The sequence below is a fragment of the Mirounga leonina genome, unplaced genomic scaffold (genome assembly GCF_011800145.1).
Source record: "Mirounga leonina isolate KUSES-001 unplaced genomic scaffold, KU_Mleo_1.0 Mir_129, whole genome shotgun sequence".
Taxonomy (NCBI): Eukaryota; Metazoa; Chordata; class Mammalia; order Carnivora; family Phocidae; genus Mirounga; species Mirounga leonina.
The window spans coordinates 53,142,421-53,162,503 of record NW_023270323.1 but is presented as its reverse complement, the minus strand read 5'-3'; positions in this window follow the sequence as shown (position 1 = coordinate 53,162,503).

The following is a 20,083-nucleotide window of genomic DNA, read 5'->3' as shown; positions in this document are numbered from 1 at the left end:
ATACTCATTCTTCTTGAGTACACATGGAACTTTCTCCAGAATAGACCACATACTGGGTCACAAATCAGGTCTCAACTGATACCAAAAGATTGAGATTATTCCCTCCATATTCTCAGACCATAATGCTTTAAAACTGGAACTCAATCACAAGAAAAAATTTAGAGGAAATTCAAACACTTGGAAGCTAAAGACCACTCTGCTCAAGAATGTTTGGGTCAACCAAGAAATCAAAGGGAAACAATTCATGGAAACCAATGAGAATGAAAACACATCAGTCCAAAAACTATGGGATACTGCAAAGGCAGTCCTAACAGGGACATACATAGCCATCCAAGTCTCACTCAAAAAAATAGAAAAATCCCGAATTCACCAACTAACTCTACACCTTAAAGAACTAGAGGAAAAGCAACAAATGATGCCTAAGCCACACATTAGAAGAGAAATAATTAAGATTAGAGCAGAGATCAATGAATTAGAACCAGAAACTCAGTAGATCAGATCAATGAAACTAGAAGCTGGTTCTTTGAAAGAATTAATAAAATTGGTAAACCACTGTCTAGACTTATCCAAAAGGAAAGAGAAAGGACCCAAATTAATAAAATTATGAATGAAAGGAGAGAGATGACTAACACCAAGGAAATAGAAACAATTATTAGAAATTATTATCAACAACTATATGTCAATAAATTGAACAACCTGGATGAAATGGATGCCTTCCTGGAAACCTATAAACTCCCAAGACTGAAACAGGAAGAAATTGACAACCTGAATAGGCCAATAACCAGTAATGAGATTGAAGCAGTGATCAAAACCCTCCCAAAAACAAGAGCCCAGGGCCTGATGGATTCCCTGGGGAATTCTACCAAATATTCAAAGAAGAAATAATCCTATTCTCCTGAAGCTGTTTCAAAAAATAGAAACAGAAGGAAAGCATTCAGACTCATTCTATGAGGCCAGCATTACCTTAATCCCCAAACCAGGCAAAGACCCCATCAAAAAGGAGAATTTCAGACCAATATCCCTGATGAATATGAATTCCAAAATCCTCAACAAAATCCTAGCTAACAGGATCCAACAATACATTAAAAGGATCATCCACCACGACCAAGTGGGATTTATTCCCGGGATGCAAGGGTGGTTCAACATTTGCAAATCAATCAATGTAATAGAACACATTAATAAGAGGAGAGAGAGGAACCATATGGTCCTCTCAATTGATACAGAAAAAAACATTTGACAAAATACAGCATCCTTTCCTGATTAAAACTCTTCAGAGTATAGGGATAGAGGGAACATTCCTCAATTTCATAAAATTCATCTATGAAAAAGCCACAGCGAATATCATTCTCAATGGGGAAAAGCAGAGAGCCTTTCCCTTAAGATCAGGAACACGACAAGGATGCCCACTCTTGCCACTATTGTTCAACAAAGTACTAGAAGTTGTAGCAAGAGCAATCCGACAAAAAAAAGAAATAAAAGGTATTCAAATTGGCAAAGAAGAAGTCAAACTCTCTCTCTTCGCAGATGACATGATACTTTATGTGGAAAATCCAAAAGGCTCCACCCCAAAATTCCTAGAACTCATACAGCAATTCAGTAATGTGGCAGGATACAAAATCAATGCACAGAAATCTGCTGCTTTCTTATACACAAACAATGCAACTATAGAAATAGAAATTAGAGAAATGATTCAATTTACAATAGCACCAAAAACCATAAGATACCTCAGAATAAACCTAACCAAAGAGGTAAAGGTCTATACTCTAAGAACTACAGAACACTCATGAAAGAAACTGAAGAAGACACAAAAAGATGGAAAAATATTCCATGCTCATGGATCAGAAGAATAAACATTGTTAAAATGTCTATGCTACCCAATGCCATCCCGATCAAAATTCCAATGACATTTTTCAAAGTGCTGGAACAAACAATCCTAAAATTTGCATGGAATCAGAAAAGACCCCGAATCACCAAGGAAATGTTGAAAAAGAAAAACAAAGCTGGGGGCATCACGTTGCCTGATTACTAGCTATATTAGAAAGCAGTGATCACCAAGACAGCATGGTACTGGCACAAAAACAGACATACAGACCAATGGAACAGAGTAGAGAGCCTAGATATGGACCCTCAACTCTATGGTCAAATAATCTTTGACAAAGCAGGAAAAAATATGCAACGGAAAAAAGTCTCTTCATAAATGGTGCTGGGAAAGAAAATATACAGAAGAATGAAACTCGACCATTCTCTAACACCATACACAAAGATAAACTCAAAATGGATGAAAGACCTCAATGTGAGACAGGAATCCATCAAAATCCTAGAGGAGAACATAGGCAGTAACCTCTTTGACATTGGCCACAACAATTTCTTTCAAGATTCATCTCCAAAGGCTAGTGAAACAAAAGTAGAAATGAACTTTTGGGACTTCATCAAGATAAAAATTTTCTGCACAGCAAAGGAAACAGTCAACAAAACAAAGAGGTAACCCATAGAATGCGAGAAGATATTTGCAAATGACACTACAGATAAAGGGCTGGTATCCAAGGTCTATAAAGAACTTCTCAAACTCAACACCCAAAAAACATAATCAAGTCAAGAAATGAGCAGAAGACATGAACAGACACTTCTCCAAAGAAGACATGGCTAACAGACACATGAAAAAATGTTCATCATCATTAGCCATCGGGGAAATTCAAAATAAAACCACATTGAGATACCACCTTACAACAGTTAGAACGGCAAAAATTGACAAGGCAAGAAAAAACAAATGTTGGAGAGGTTGTGGAGAAAGGGGAACCCTCTTACACTATTGGCGGGAATGCAGGTTGGTACAGCCACTTTGGAAAACAGTGTGGAAGTGCATCAGAAAATTAAAAATAGGGCTACCCTATGACCCAGCAATTGCACTACTAGGTATTTACCCCAAAGACACAGATGTAGTGAAAAAAAGGGCCATATGCACCCCAATGTTCATAGCAGCAATGTCCGCAATAGCCAAACTGTGGAAAGAGTCGAGATGCCCTTCAACAGATGAATGGATAAAGAAAATGTGGTCCATATATACAATGGAATATTACTCAGCCATCAGAAAGGATGAATATCCAATTTTTCATCAACATGGATGGGACTGGAGGAGATTATGCTAAGTGAAATAAGTCAAGCAGAGAAAGTCAATTATCATATGGTTTCACTTATTTGTGGAAAATAAGGAATAGCATGGAGGACATTAGGAGAAGGAAGGGAAAAATGAAGGGGGGAAATCAGAGGGAGAGATGAACCATGAGAGCCTATGGACTCTGAGAAACAAACTGAGGGTGTTAGAGGGGAGGGGGGTTGGGGGGATGGGTTAGCCTGGTGATGGGTATTAAGGAGGGCATGTACTGCATGGAACACTGGGTGTTATATGAAAACAATGAATTGTGTTTCACTACATCAAAAACTAATGATGTATTTTGTATGGTGACTAACTTAACATAATAAAATGAAATTAAAAAAATAAAATAAAAGAGAACCAAGTAGAAATGTTCTGCTTAAATTGCACAGCATTTGAAATTGTACTGGTTTCAATGGACATCTTAATAAACTCACCTTAAAAGAAAGACAACATAAGACAATCTTATCTGAAATGCAACATCACTAGTATGCTATTTGAGCCATCCTCACAGTTTTCATAAAGTGATATACACAAGACAAAAAATAAATAGGTAGATGATAGATAGAAAGTTAGGTAAAGACATGACGTATGAAAAATTGTAGGGTATGTAAAACTGGAAAATAAATGAGTGAGTTTCAAGATTAGATTGTGGAACTTTTAAAGAACAATAGCAGAAAAAGATAACATGATAGATACATAGAGATTAAGATGTACTTATATCCAGATGATCCACCAAGAGAAAGTAATTTTTAAAAAATGAAAAAATATTTAAATATTAATGAACACAAACTTTCAAGAATGAAAGAAAATAGGGGTGCCTGGGTGGCTCAGTTGGTTAAGCGACTGCCTTTGGCTCAGGTGATGATCCTGGAGTCCCGGGATCAAGTCCCGTGTCCGGCTCCCTGCTCGGCAGGGAGTCTGCTTCTCCCTCTGACCCTCCTCCCTCTCATGCTCTCTGTCTCTCATTCTCTCTCTCTCTCAAATAAATAAATAAAATCTTTAAAAAAAAAGAATGAAAGAAAATAAACATTTTCAAACTAAAATGATTCATAATGTCCAAAACATGATAAAATTTATAAAGTAAAAAAAAAAAAAAAAAATAGAAGACTATTCTTAAAGGAACAAAATCAGATTTACATTAAACTTCTAAACAGCATATCTAGGTATTAAAAGATGATAAGTTAATATTTATAAATCACTGAAGGAGAGAACATCGAGTATAGAATGTTTTATTTAGTGATGTTTCATTTGTTTATAGAAGTACAAAATATTATCATGCACAATTGTCCTGAAAAAGTTTTTAGGCATAAAATGGTCTCTGACACATTATAACAATGAATCAAACTGAGATTCTTTTAAAAAAAAAAATTATTTATGTATTTGACAGAGAGACACACAGTGAGAGAGGGGACACAAGGAGGGGGAGTGGGAGACAGAGAAGCAGGCTTCCCGCAGAGCAGGGAGCCCAATGCAGGGCTCAATCCCAGGACCCTGGGATCATGACCTGAGCTGAAGGCAGATGCTTAACGACTGAGCCACCCAGGCACCCAAACTGAGATTCTTCTTGAGACAGGTAAAGCAAAGATGATCAAATATCTTATTAAATCTTATCCCTGCCTAAAATGAGAAATTAAAAAATGGCTAAAACCAAAAACATAGGAGAAATAATAAATGTAACAAATAAATAATAAAACAGAATGATATAGATAATGTATACTAAATGGGGGAGAGATTGACGAAAGTAACACAAAGGAATTCTAATATTTTTTCTTCTCCTTTATTAATTTTATTTTATTATGTAAAGGTTTTGGTTCTTTTTAATTTTTTTTTCCATCTCCCTTACTGGAAAGTACTGTTACATTACTGCCTTATGTATTAAACACATACCTGTTTTTATATTTTCCTACTGGTTTCTACTGAAAAAAACAACAACAACAACAAAACTAGTGCTTTTTCCACACTTCCTTCCATAGACATCCCAATAGGCAGAATTCTAGGAATATTTTTTAGTAGCTATTCTCTTCTTTCCTAGAACCAGAAATATTATAGCCAATAGATCAGAAACTAAAATAAGTAAAAGAGTTATTCTTTTCAAACTGCATACCATCTTCACAAAAAAAAACGGACAAATGGCCAACTGCCCATAGATCTGTTTACTACAATAAAGGCAGAGTCTGAATTTGGATTCAGAAGACATCTTATGAAATGCTTCCCTGGCCACTTCTTAATTGCCTGAGGTGGGTACAATTTTCCATTTCCTTGATCCTGGTTATCTGTAAAATTGCAGTAAAGATAACTTTCCAGTATGCCTTCCAGAGCTCTTGTAGTAATATGTACTTCTTGTTTATAAACTGAAAAGACAGATGAAGATAGGTTGCTAATCAACGTATCATGCTCCAATATTGCATTAAAGTCAATTTAATTTATATGTTGAATGTACCTTCCTAAGTGACTACACACCAATTATTTAATGATTCTTTTTTTATTCCAAAAATGTCATTCCTGGAAATACCCAGTCCTCTAAAGACCCTGAGGTCAGTTTCGGATTCCTTAAGAAATAGCCACTATTTATGTTTAGGTCTATCATTTAGTCATCCCATGAGAAAAAGATAAACCCTTGGGACAAATTTAGAACGAAAGAATGCATATACAGAGATATATAGGAAAGGAAAGGGAAAGAAAGAAAAGCCGGAGGCTGTTACTGATATTCAGTGAGATTATCTATGTATGAACAGGTAGATCAGGGATATGGAAGTTCAACAAAGTTCAGAAACACTCTAATTCGCTCCACAAATCACTCTAGGCTCAGAACAGTGAGTCTTTAGTGCTTCATCTGGCAGCCATTTGCCTAGGTTATGATTTTTATGCTCTTAATAACCCTTAATTCCTTATGAGCCCTGTCTCAAACACAGTATATAAATCATTAATTGGGGGTTTCATCATTGTTATTCTACATAGCCTGTTAGCATTCATTGATTCTGTAAAAAGTCTATCTTATTTCCCTTTTTCACATGAATGATTGAACTCTTCAATTTACTTCATTGAGTCCCAGATGTTTATTCATTCTCAGCTGACCTAGCTTTGAATAAACACTGCAACAGTTACAAAACATCCCCATGTTTTTGTTTTTTTTTTTTACCTTGAGGAAACAACGTTACATAGGAACCAGAGTTTACCAATATTGGTCTTCCTCAGTTTAAAATTAAGCCATAGTTTACAAACTCACAAGTATTTTTCTCTACCTCCTATTTCTCGACCACTCCTTTCTAAGCAAGATGCATTATGTAATATCACATCCAGAAAGGGTATCTGTATCTGTGCTCATGTTTTAGAAACACGTATAAAATCTCAGATGGAGTGATCATATACTTACAGAATCTAATGGGTTAGATTGGGTTAACACCTATTCCCTAGAGGTAACCCAGTTTCACTATAAAATTATGAGGACCATTTGTAGAGTGCCAATATTCACCAAGTATTGGTTGGTCATTAAATTTCTTTGTTTTTGTTTTGTTTTTTTTCCTGCCAGATAATACAATTAAAAATTAATGGGGTATAAATGACAGCTAAAAATAAGTTATATAGTTAAAGCTCATATCATTCCATAAAGCAAGGAGAGAAATTTATTGAATGCTTAGTAAATATTTATTAATATTACTTTGAAATTACCCATTGATTTACTCATTCACTTAACATTTATTATGTGCATATTACATAGCAGTAATTGTCCTAGACTTTAAGAGTTCAGACAATAAGAAAAAACAAACAACCCTCTATCTCCAAAATTAGGCTCTAACCTCAATAATCTTATTATATATAATTATATTAAATGTGTATATAGATATATACATATATGTATCATAGTAAACTATGTCTATATATATATGCATATATGTAATATGTATGAATATACAAACACATATAAACGTGTTCTAACAATTAAACCATATTAAAACTTTCAAATAAATATTTATAATTGTGCAATGGGAAATTTGGGGAAAGGGTACTTGAGTGGGTCGGAAAGGTGTTCAGAAAGGAGAATCAGGAAGGTATCGAGGTGAAACTTAGATAATGAATAGACACCCCACCCATGAACTCAAGCAGCTCAGTGGGGGTGAGAACTTTCAAGCAGAGGAAACAGCAAATGTATTGGCATGAAGGGGAGTTCAACATTAATGTGTAATAAAGTGTGGCCAATATAGCAAGGGATAGAAAACAAAGAGATCTTTTAAATTTGCAAGGAATTTAGGCTTTACTTGTTAAATAATTGTAAAACAATGAAGAATATTGACTGGTATAGTTTTATCATGATTAGCTTTCCCTGTTATGAGTGATAATTGTGGAGACATTTTATAAAGGATAAATTGGAAAGGGGAAAAGTGATTTCCAATTTACCAAGAAAGATGTGATTTTGATTAGATGAAGTGATAAATAATAAATTTTTAACCAGACAGTAGCAATTGGAAAGAAAAAAAAAAGATTAAAGACAGGAAAGTTATTACGATACACAATACTAAGAAAATTAAGTATTTTTATAGAGAGTGGGGAAACAGGGAGACATGTAGGATAATGCCAGTTTGCAGGCACGCATTCCTAAAGGAAAATGAGTATGTCTCTACCATCTAAATGTAATTGGGGGTAGGATGGATGCTTCCTATCAGAGAAAGAATTAGGACATTGTCAACTTTGGGTTCAAATTTAGAAATGCTATTAAAGTTGAAATTCTTCTGGAATGAACATTCGTACATGCAAATGGTTGTATGGGTCCAGTATTCAGCAGGAATCTTGGCTAGAGATACAAATCTGGAAGTCATCAGCATTAGTGAAGTTATTCTCTTGAGCAGTGAAAGCGACTTAATAATTCCTTCAATACTACTACAAGAATTCTGAAAGTAGACTTTGTATTTTGTTGATATTTCAAAGGAACATAAAATGATTTTCAATAATTGTTTGTTATGGTAATAATGGGTTAGTGTCATGGAGTACTGAGCTTGTTTCATATAGTTTTTTGGTTTTAGGATAAAATGTATAAACTATATCAGTTTTCTTGAGAATTTAGAGTGCAATTATGAATTCTTTTCCTTTTGTTTCAAACTTCAATTATGCTTATTTGTATATACTTTTTCTCTTGAATAATAAAATTTTATCTATTCTTTATCAAACTTTTATATTTTCATATAATATTCAATATAATAATTAGAAGTCATAATACAATATTATAAAAGAAGAAATTATGTAGCTTGAAATTTTCAAATCATATAAAAGATATTATAATTAGGTTAGTGCAGAAAACATTACAAGGTAAATTTATTTAGTTTATTTGTGGAGAACGAATTAGTCCTTCATGTAGACCTAAGTAGAAGACAAAAGTAGGTTTGCCCTAATCGCTGGCCAGTTAGAATTTCAACCTAGTCTATGAAACACTTTTAGACAATCAATCCAAGAATTTAGAAGGAGTCAGAAAAATAAATGTTGCCCTCAATTGTTAAAAAAAAATCAAAGAAGACAGAATTACTCTATGAGAACGTTAAGCTACATAATACAAAGATCTACTCATGTGTGGAAGATGGTCACTCATCTATGCAGGCATTAGGCAGGAAGGTTGAGTGAATATGTTTAATGAGATATTTAAATCCCATAAAGATAGAAAACTTTATGAAGAGACTATTCTCATGTCACCTTTCTGGCATCATTGAATTCAAATTCATATAGACAGTTACTCAAGCCAGAAATCTGGATATCATCTTTGCCCTTCACCTCCTTTACTTCCTACATCTAATAACCAAGAATAATAGATTTCTACCGCCTTACTATAGGACAATCATTCATGTCAATGTCTATCTTTACTTCCGCTACTTTATTTTAGGCAATCATTCTCTCTTGCCTGGATTGACACAGTAGCTTCTTATAGCCTTACCTTTCACCAATTCATACTCCACCCTGAAGAGAGGTTATAGTCAAATAATTTGCCATCACAATCAGAACAAATGTCTGAATTCCTGACAACTGTTTTTAGGAGGCTATTTATAATTTCACCCTCTTACATTGCTCAACACTTTGTGCCTTATGATTCAACCATTATGGGCCTTGGCATACATGTATGTCCTTATTTGCCTCACCCCCTCACCTTCGTCCCCCATACAACTTTACCTTGTTAATCACTGAAAGCTCTCTTTTAGAGACCTCTGAATTCCCAAACCCTACTAAGGTGCCCTTACTAGAAGTCCCATGTGCCTGTGTTTCCTGATCAATATACTTACATCATACTACCAAGACTGATTACTTGGAATTACATCCACATTAGAATGTCAGCAACTTCAGGGTGGAGACCATATCTGCTTGCTATTTACCCCAAGTCCATGGCTAAATTACTGCTGAAATGAAGGTGAGAAGTGTTTCAGATTTACTTTTATGTAATTAATCAGCCATAAAACAACAATAAAAAATGTAATTAGTGGAGTCTGACAAGTAACAATTATTTAGGTATCTTTTGTAATATCTGAAATAATTTGTTATAGAACACAGCTGCAGAAAATGTGAAAATGAATTTAGTAGTTTCTTTACAAATGCTTTACATTTGTTTTATAAACTTCATTTTCAATAATAAATAACATATGAAGGAAAATATAAAATGTATTTATATTTCAATATGCACCTGTATCAGACATTTGTCTTCTTTTTTTTTCCTACCTTCCTACCTTTTTTCCTACAAATACATTATAGTATTAAGTCTTCATACATATATACTATCTTATCTTCATGTGGCATCTCTCTCTAGCAGAATATCCTGGACTTCCTTATAGGATGGTAGGTGGGTTCTATAAGAACAGAAGCAGAGGTATCATAACTCTTAATGTCTAGGAATGGAATTTGCACAGCTTCACTTTCTTTGCAATTTTTTGGTCAAAGCAAGTCATAAGGCCAGTCTAGATTCAAGGAGAAGAAAAATAGATTCTATTTCTTGATGGAAAGAGCTGCATATAGATATAGGGAGAGGAGAAATTGTTGGCATCTTTGGAGACTATCTTCTATCACATCTAATAAATTATGCATATACATATGCATATACATATATTATATTAGTACATATATAAAATATATAAGTTATATATAATATACTGCAAGTTTTATATCATATAAGTTATATAAGTTTTAGGTTATATACATTATAACATATAAGTTATATATATTATATACTTATAAGATATATAATAAGTTATATAATATTTTATATAACTTATAAGTCATATATAAGTTTATATTATGCATGTTTTATGTGATAAGTTACAATATGATTGAACATAATCATACACCAGGCATGGTATCTGAGATGTAGATATGATCAAATTAAGCATCTATCTTATCCTCCTGAGCTAACAATCTGGTGAAAGAAACCATTTATAATTAGAAAAAAAAAAGAAAACCAATACACACAAAGAGGGTCAAATAATGGAAGATAAAACAGAAGTTTTACTAGAAAAGTTGATCAAAGAAAATCTGTAGGAAGAGATAATATTTGAGAAGCAAACTGCTTAAGTTAATGAAAAGCTCTGTCTAATTTTTGCATATAGAGCGTTTGCAAGACAATAGAACCTCAGGAAAATGGGAGAGGCTGACCTGCGCTTGATAATCTGGTTTACTTGTTGTTGAAAGCAACAGAAATCCAATTAGTATGAAAAGGTACTGCTATTCTTGGCAAGTAGTCATGAAATAGCAAAATAAATTACTGCTGATGGACACCTAGAATGAAGTGTCAATTAAAGGCAAAATATGGGGAAGTGCCTATTGCCATAGGGAATAAAGGGTACAGGAATTCAAGGCCTAAGGGTCAGAGTGGTAACCTCTAAAAGATAAACAGAGCTTTGAAAATACTGTGGACTGAAGCCTTGAGACATTCTGTATCTGTGCTAAGATAGTCTTCTATCTCTTAAAATTATAGTGTGATTAACCAAAATCCAAATGCATAATTTATTCTTACTTATGGATGAATATAATCAGTTGAAGTCCCAGTCTTACCAAATGTTTAATGTAACAGGATATATACACTTTCAAAGAGTAGAAAAGATTCTTAAAATCAGAATCATATATTTGAGGGATTCAGAAGACTTGGTACACACACTCCAACTCATCCTCTTATCCCTTAGAAGTAATTATTTATTACCTAGTTGATCAAGCTGTTTCTGTCTTTCTAGAAAATCCTTTAAAACCTATATTTAAGTATCTACCCAAGGAACTTTGATGTAATTGGTTTGGGGTGTGGTCTTGCCATCTATAATTTTTACAAGCTCCCCAGATAATTATAATGTGCAGCCAAGGTTGAGATTCACTGACTCAGAGAGTGTTTTTTGTGCTTTTGTTTTTCCATTAATTAGTAAATTGGAACAGCTGGGACTAGTTTTGTTTACTTGGTTGGTTGACTGAAACCTAGATTCATCTATGGCACCAAGTAAATTAAGTTGAGATGCCAAACATACATGGATGTTGGTAAAGAAAAGAATCTGAAGAGTATGGGAAGTGAGAATGCTGGAGTGATTTTAACACAAATGACACGTCCAATAATTTCCCAAATAAATAACGTTTGCAAGTCATTGCATTTCCACTTTATGAGTTTTTAACAGTACTTTTCTTGCAGGGTAATTATGAGAATTAAATAAGTTGATATCATTAAAAAGCTAAGATGATTTCCTGGTACATATTTAGTTTTATATAACTAATCAGCAATAATTATGCTGATACTCAATGATAATGATGAGAAATCACAAGAGGGAAAGTGAACAATCCTTTATGAAGATCCCAAGAAATATACAGGGGAGGGTGTGTAACAGATTTGAGAGGTATTTAGGTCAAGAATTTCAATGGATATGATAGGAAATCCTTAAGTGTTAAAAGGAAAGCAGTAACACTTACTTGCTGGAGGTGTGGTTTGAACAATTACCATAATAGGCAATAGAGACAGTTGAGTTAACTAAAATTATGACCAACATTGATTTTTGGTTTGGGGTATTTACTAATGTAGCCAATTAGAATAAAATAGATGGACAGTCTTACAAAGTGCTACATTTTTTATAAAAACACACACACAAATCAGTTGTGGAGATTAGACACGACTTTGAGCTTCTATGGCAGAGAACCATGGCTCCTTACTCAATTCCCAGATCCAGTCTCAGCCAGTTCACAGATACAGAATGAACTGAATGATGAGGACTTACAGCTATTTACCAGTTTCACTGTAAACTATGGATAGAAAATATTCCAATCTTTCCTGCAAATTGACACTGATTTCTGGGGACCAAAGGCCACTTCCTGCTACTCTCCATAAAGAATTATGGCAATTGAGACTAATGGAATACCAAGCAACCTTGTTTTAATAATTCCTGAGTACATATTCAAAATGGTCATCTTCAGCAAATACAGGTTTTGTCCTACTTTCTGATTCCTTCCAAAATTCATGTTTGTAAATGAAGGAGCAAAAGGAAGGTTTTTGATTGATGGATAAAAATTTGGGAAAGAAATGCATAAAATTACTTTTTTGTAATTTTGGACACAGAGTAAAAGAACATTTATTATTTGAATGATTACAAAAAGATCCCCAAAAAGAGGATAAAAATGACCTCTCTATAAATGCAAGTCAACCTTCTTCCACAGTTATCTCATCTTTGCTCAAATAACTCAATCACAACATGTTTATAATGACACAGCCTGAAATTTTGTAGGAGGAAAGCATGTATTTCCTTACCTAAGGTAAAACTGGTTACCACTTTTTTTTTTTTTTAAGATTTTATTTCTTTATTTGACAGAGAGAAAGAGCGCAAACAGGGGGAGTGACAGGCAGAGGCAGAGAGAGAAGCAGGCTCCCTGCTGAGCAGGGAGCCCAATGCGGAACTTGATCCCAGGACTCTGGGATCATGACCTGAGCCGAAGGCAGTCGCTTAACCAACTGAGCCACCCAGGCGCCCCTAAATCTATCTTTTTTTTTTTAAAGATTTTATTTATTTATTTGAGAGAGAGAATGAGAGAGAGAGAGCACATGAGAGGGGGGAGGGTCAGAGGGAGAAGCAGACCCCCCGCTGAGCAGGGAGCCCGATACGGGACTCGATCCCGGGACTCCAGGATCATGACCTGAGTGGAAGGCAGTCGCTTAACCAACTGAGCCACCCAGGCACCCTGGTTACCACTTCTAAAGGCACTTAATTTTCTAGCAGCAGTGACCAAAGCAAAGCTGGCAATGAAATATTATATCTCTCTTCAAAGAAGTGGCAGATTGATGGCTTTGGACCCTTTCCATCATGAAGAGACTTTTCCATTCTATCATGTCATCAGTGTGGGATACTTTATATATTATCCTGATATCCCATACAACAGCACCACTATAAAAGAAAGTAACTTCTGCGAAAGAAGTCAATAGTTTATGACCATGGAATGCACTGATCTTTTCATGTTCCCATTCACCTAGTGAAGCTAACTCATGAAAAAGATGAGATGTTGAACTTAAGATTCCATGTAAGCTTGGGATGTTGTGCTGTAGGATGAGTTACCTGCTCTGGGCAGACTGGTGTTGCGTTTCCTACATCTCAAATATGTGACTACATAACACGAGAGGTGGAAACATAGATAATACATTTCACACGGTTCTCTAACGATCCTTTCCGGAAAGATTGTCTCATATCTCAGCATTCATAGGTGCCATTCAGTTAAATGTTTTAGTAATTAAGGTAAATGTTCCCAGCAGGATAGTGGTAAGATTCCACCCAGCCCTTTTGGGCTTCTCATCTCTTGAATATACATAAGAGAGAAGAAAAGGGCGGAAAGTAAGTTAGTGTTATCTCAAAGAACTGAGTCTTGCTAAAACAGCAGCAGGAAGAAGTATGGATAGAACAAAAAGGGATCTCTGAGGTTTTTCAAAATTTAGCCATTGACCAATGTAAAATTGTATGAGAAGACTCCTCAACCATACACTAACACAAGATCTCAGTTATCTCAGGAATGAAAATTATCTCACTAGGTGAATAACTGAAGCCTCTGGTGTTGTTTGAAAAGAAAGGGAATGTAGAAAGGTTGGAGAGGTTTAGTGTCATGAAGAAAGACTATGATCAAAGGCAGAAATGAGGACTTTTCCACACTCAGCCAGCAATCACTTTCCATTCAGTTTCATGTATATATTTACATCTTTGAGGCGACTTCTTTTCTTCTTCCTTTAACTGGGAATAATACAGAAATAAAAAAGGAACAATTATCACCAAAAATCCAGGACATGGAATTGGGCACAGTGTTTGCTGAAATTTTAGGTGTTCTCCCCGAGAGGAGAGCGTGGTGTATAAATGTATGTTGGATTGGGTATAGCAGGATGTTACGGACAATAAATTTTATTTTTATTTTGAAAGTCTCAATCCAGGAAGAAGGGTGTATTTAAGATTTGAAGGTGGAAATGGAATGAAATGAAATGGTTTCTTGTTGCTATAGATTTTGCTATGGGCTTAAAGTTTTATACACACTGTATTTTTCAGCAATTTTCCATAGAATGAGTACTTGTTGAAGAGAAGGTATTGTCTACTACAAAAGCACGAAGTCCAAAAAAAAAAAAAAGGTCTCCCAACCACACCTCCACATAAATATACCAATACAGAGTCAAAAGAGCTACAAGCAAAGAACCAGCTCAATTTTTGATTTTACTCAGGATTTTTAACTGGATGGATAATTTAAAGAAGCAGATTCTGGGAACAGTTCTGTCTGGAAGTACAATAACTGCATAAACAATGGCCAGCAATAGAAATCCGTGGTCATATAGATGTCATAAGCAGAGGCAAAGTTTTCCACAAGAGTGGTTCCTTATGTGACTTTGTGGTTTTTACTTCCTAGAACTCCTATATTTGGAGCCTTTTTTGGCCATGTATTTTATCTCCTCAGTTATTCTCATACCTACCCAATAGCTTCCAATCACTTACATGCTTAAATTAGCTAAAGTCAAAATCTGAGGTCTGCCACAAAATTGTTGGTTAATATGGGGTGCCTGGGTGGCTCAGTCGGTTAAGTGTTGCCTTCAGCTCAGGTCATGATCCTGGGTGTTGGGCTTTGCGCTCAGCGGGGAGCCTGCTTTTCCCTCCCTCACTGCCCCTCCCCACTCATGCACACTCTCTTTCTCTATCTCTCACTCTCTCTCAAATAAATAAATAAAATCTTAAAAAAATGTTGGTTAATATATACACATACAAAGCTGAAATGAATTATTATCTTGGTAAAAGGCATTGACAAAAGTGAAAAAGCAAGAATGGTAAAATACTTAAACTGAAATTGACTTAAGAGATCATACACTGGTATGTGGTTTTGCTTTCCTAGGAGAAAGTTGAAGTTCAGAAGTGATGAATTTTACTTAAAACAAATAACAATAATGTACTGAGAATTTACAATGTAATAAGAAGGTACCCTGCCAAGTACTTTGAAGACATACTTTCATTTAATTCTAAAAAATATATTGGGAAAGGGGCGCCTGGGTGGCTCAGTTGGTTAAGCGACTGCCTTCGGCTCAGGTCATGATCCTGGAGTCCCGGGATCGAGTCCCGCATAAGGTCCCTGCTCGGCGGGGGGTCTGCTTCTCCCTCTGATCCTCCCCCTCTCATGCTCTCTGTCTCCCATTCTCTTTCCCAGAAAAATAAATAAAAAATCTTAAAAAAAAAAAAAAAAGCCCCCCTGCTGGGGCGCCTGGGTGGCTCAGTTAGTTAAGCGACTGCCTTCGGCTCAGGTCATGATCCTGGAGTCCCTGGATCGAGTCCCGCATCGGGCTCCCTGCTCCGCGGGGAGCCTGCTTCTCCCTCTGGCCCTCCCCACTCTCATGCGCTTTCTCTCTCTCATTCTCTCTCTCTCAAATAAATAAATAAAATCTTAAAATATATATATATATATATATATATTGGGAAAAGTAGTTTTTATAAAGAATTTTGCTTTATTCTGGATTGAATATTTTTTATGATTGCATATTCTTCATTGGCTGATCAGCTGCAACATTTCATTGTGCTATTTTAGTGGTTGCATTGGAATTTATGCCATTCACCTTTAACTTATCATAGACTCCCACAAATAATTTTTTGCACCTCATATAAAGTATGAGAACCTTACTTCACCTAAATACTTTCACCTTTGATACTTTCACTTGTTGTTAAGCTTTGTTAGGTGAACAACAGTGACTTCCCACTTCTCTTTTCCTGGTCTTTGTGCTATTGTTGTTACACATTTTATTTATACATATGTTATAAATCCTGTATTATATTATTTATACATTTAAAAAATGATCTTTAGGTGCCTGGGTGGCTCAGTTGGTTAAGCGACTGCCTTCGGCTCAGGTCATGATCCTGGAGTCCCGGGATCGAGTCCCACGTCGAGCTCCCTGCTCAGCGGCGGGTCTGCTTCTCCCTCTGCCCTCTTCCCTCTCGTGCTCTCAGTCTCTCATTCTCTCTCTCTCAAATAAATAAATAAAATCTTTAAAAAAAATGATCTTTAAAAGGAATTTAAATAGTAAAAAAAGGATGACGTTCACTGATGTAATTACTAATTTCTGGTGCCCTTTATTGCTTTTTGCTGATTCGGACTGCCATCTTGCATCATTTTCATTCTGCCTGTAAGACTGCATTGAAAATCTCTTGTAGCGTGGACTACAGTTGATAAATTCATTCAATTTTCTATGCCTGAAAATGTCTCTGCCTCATTTTTGAAAGACAGTTTTATTGGTACAGAATTTTTCTCGAATGGCATACTTTTAAAATCTAGATCCACTGCACTAAAGAATTTAACCTTGCTGAAAGAGAGGTCTGGCCTTTGCATTCAGCTTCTAGGAGGTAATTGCTAAACCCTTGGAATATCCACCCTGAAGAGGGTATCTTTTTTATTTGAAGGTTTGGGGCTATGCCCAATAGTCTAACAGTGTGATTTATAGGGGAGGCTTTAGGTCACACAGTATCAATTTTGACCTTTGGAGGGACTGGGGACTGAAGTAAGCCACATGGGCAGTTAACCATGTCCACATGACCAAATCCCAATAAAATCTCTGGGCATCAAGAGGTACTGGATGCTTTTCTGGTTGTCAATATTCTGCATCAGGTCACATATTGCCAGAAAAGTTAACACTGTCTGCAAATCCACCAGGGGAGGACAATTGGGATTTCTGTTTAAAATTTTCTAGGACCCTGCCTTATACATCTCTTCCTTGGCTGATTTTAATCTGTATAATTTTGCTGTAAAAAACAGTAACTATAACAGCTTTCAGTGAATTTTATTAGTCCTTCTGAATAATTATTGAAACTGAAGTTCATCTAGAGGACCCCCACATTACAGTTGGTGTCAGAAATGAGAGTCTTGTAGAGTGTTCCCGAACTTTACAACTGTCTCCTAGTTTGCCTGTTCCCAATGAAAATCTCCAGTCATTCTTTTTTTTTTTTTTTTTTAGATTTTTATTTATTTATTTGACAGAGAGAAAGACAGTGAGAGAGGGAACACAAGTAGGGGGAGTGGGAGAGGGAGAAGCAGGCTTCCTGCCGAGCAGGGAGCCGAATGAGGGGCTTGATCCTAGGACCCTGGGATCGTGACCTGATCCAAAGGCAGACGCTTAATGACTGAGCAACCCAGGTGCCCCAATTTCCGGTCATTCTTATCAAATTTCTGGTCATTCTTATCTTTTATCATTTGTAAATCATATGCCTTTTTCCTTTGGTTGCTTTTAAGATTTTCTTTCCTTTGTTGGTTGTAAACAATATGATTATGTATTTTTTAATCTTTGTTTCTTGGACTTGTGGTTATTTAACTTTTGATATATGAATTTAGAGTGTCAACAAATCTGAATTATTTTCAGCCATTTTTATGAAATATATTTTTTCTGTTCTGCCTCCTTCAAGGACTCCAATTACATATATTAGACTTCTTGGAGTTGTCCCACAAATAACTGATGCTCAGTTAATTTTTTTTAACTATTTTCTTCTCTCTGGATCCTTTTTTGGATAGTTTTTATTGCTATTTAGTCAAGTACACTACTCCTTACTTATGTACTGCTCCTTATCTAATCTGCTGTTAATCCCATTCTGTATATTTTTCATCTCAGACATTATAGTTTTCACTCCTGAAAGTTCATTTCAGTCTTTTATTATATTTATATTGTCTACTTCATGTAATCATTTTTTTCCTCTAGCTTCTAGGACATATACAATACAGTTATATAACTTTTTTAATGTCCTTATTAACTAATCCAATCATCTTTTTCATTTCTGGGCCAGTTTGGATTGGTTGTTTTTCTTCTCATTAAAGGTTGTAATTTCCATTTCTTTGTAATTTTTTTTTAAAGATTTTATTTATTTATTCATGAGAGATAGAGAGAGAGAGGCAGAGGGAGAAGCAGACTCCCTGCGGAGCAAGGAGCCCGATGCAGGACTCGATCCCAGGACCCTGGGATCATGACCTGAGCTGAAGGCAGACGCTTAACCGACTGAGCCACCCAGGCGTCCCTTCTTTGTAATTTTTTTAATTCAATGCCAGACATTATATTTTACCTTGTTGGATAGGGAATATTATTGTATTCTTATAAATATACTCAACTTTTTGCTCTGGGATGCAACAGTTTCTTGTAACATTTAATTCTGTCACTTCTTGTTTTGGAACTTTGTTAAGTGGGACAAAAATACTGTTTAGAGTAGGACAATTTTACTCAACTATTGAGCAAAACAATTCTGAATAGTCTAGCAGATGCCCCATGACATTTGAGGATTTTCACTATGGCTGGTATAACAGGAACTAATCCAGGCCTTTTATAATACAAGGGGGAAAAAAAAAAAAAAAGAACCCTGCTAATCAGTATCCTCCTGAAAACTGAAACAAGACCCTGTGCATATTTCCAGAACTTTCTTTCTGTGCAGCTCTCTTTTCTCTAGTGCTCTACACTGTAAATCCCAAGAGCTAAACTCCTAAATGTTAAGCTTCACCTCCTCAACTCAAGTTTATTCATAAACTGGAAACCCTGTCTAGTCAGTAAGCTTTAAGAATCAGAGTTCTCACCTCATTTTATCCCCATCTCTCAGAGAAAACTGTCTTTTGTTGCCTAATTTCCAGCATATTGAAAAAAATAGATTTAATGTATTTTGTGTGTTTTTTTCATTGTTAGAGGTGGGAGGGTAAATCCAGTCTCCACTATACCATTTTGATCAGAAGCAAAATTCTCTACAATTTAACATATATTTTTGTATACAATTTGTACATATTTTCACGATGAGTTACCAATGGGTTGAATAGCTTATCCAAGATTATTGCACTAGAAAGAGGTTATGAGGTGTTTAAACCCAGGGTATCAGGGTGCCTGGGTGGCTCAGTCAGTTAAGCTTCTGCCCTCAGCTCATGTCTTGATCCCAGGGTTCTGGGATCAAGCCCCTGTTGGTTGGGCTCCCTGATCAGCGTGGAGTCTGGTTCTCCCTCTCCCTCTGCCCCTCACCACACTCCTGCGCTCTCTCTCTCTCTCTCTCTCTCTCAAATAAATCAATAAAAATCTTTAAAAAAAACAAAAAACAAACCCAGGGTGTCTGACTCACATCCAAATTTTTAATGTCTTGTTTTCAAAGGCACTGCAGTAAATTTCAGAGACTTGATTAAAATCAGGATTACTGACAAATACCATGGCATTCTTTCCTCTATATTACATCATGTATACACTCTGAAATAACTTTACCAGTGTTTTTAATGCTGTTTTAACATAAAGATGCATTTGATGAAATTTGCCTAATATTTATAGTAGGTGCAATGCTGTCAGAAATCAAAAATCATTATTCCAGCTATTACAATCACCATGTTATAACAGAGTCTTCAGTGAAAGTCACTATAAATTAAATAACTGGACCATTCTATCAAATGCTTACCAGTTTTTCTGTCTGATAGAGAAAATCTAGTAGTCAGGCTAGCAGGCAA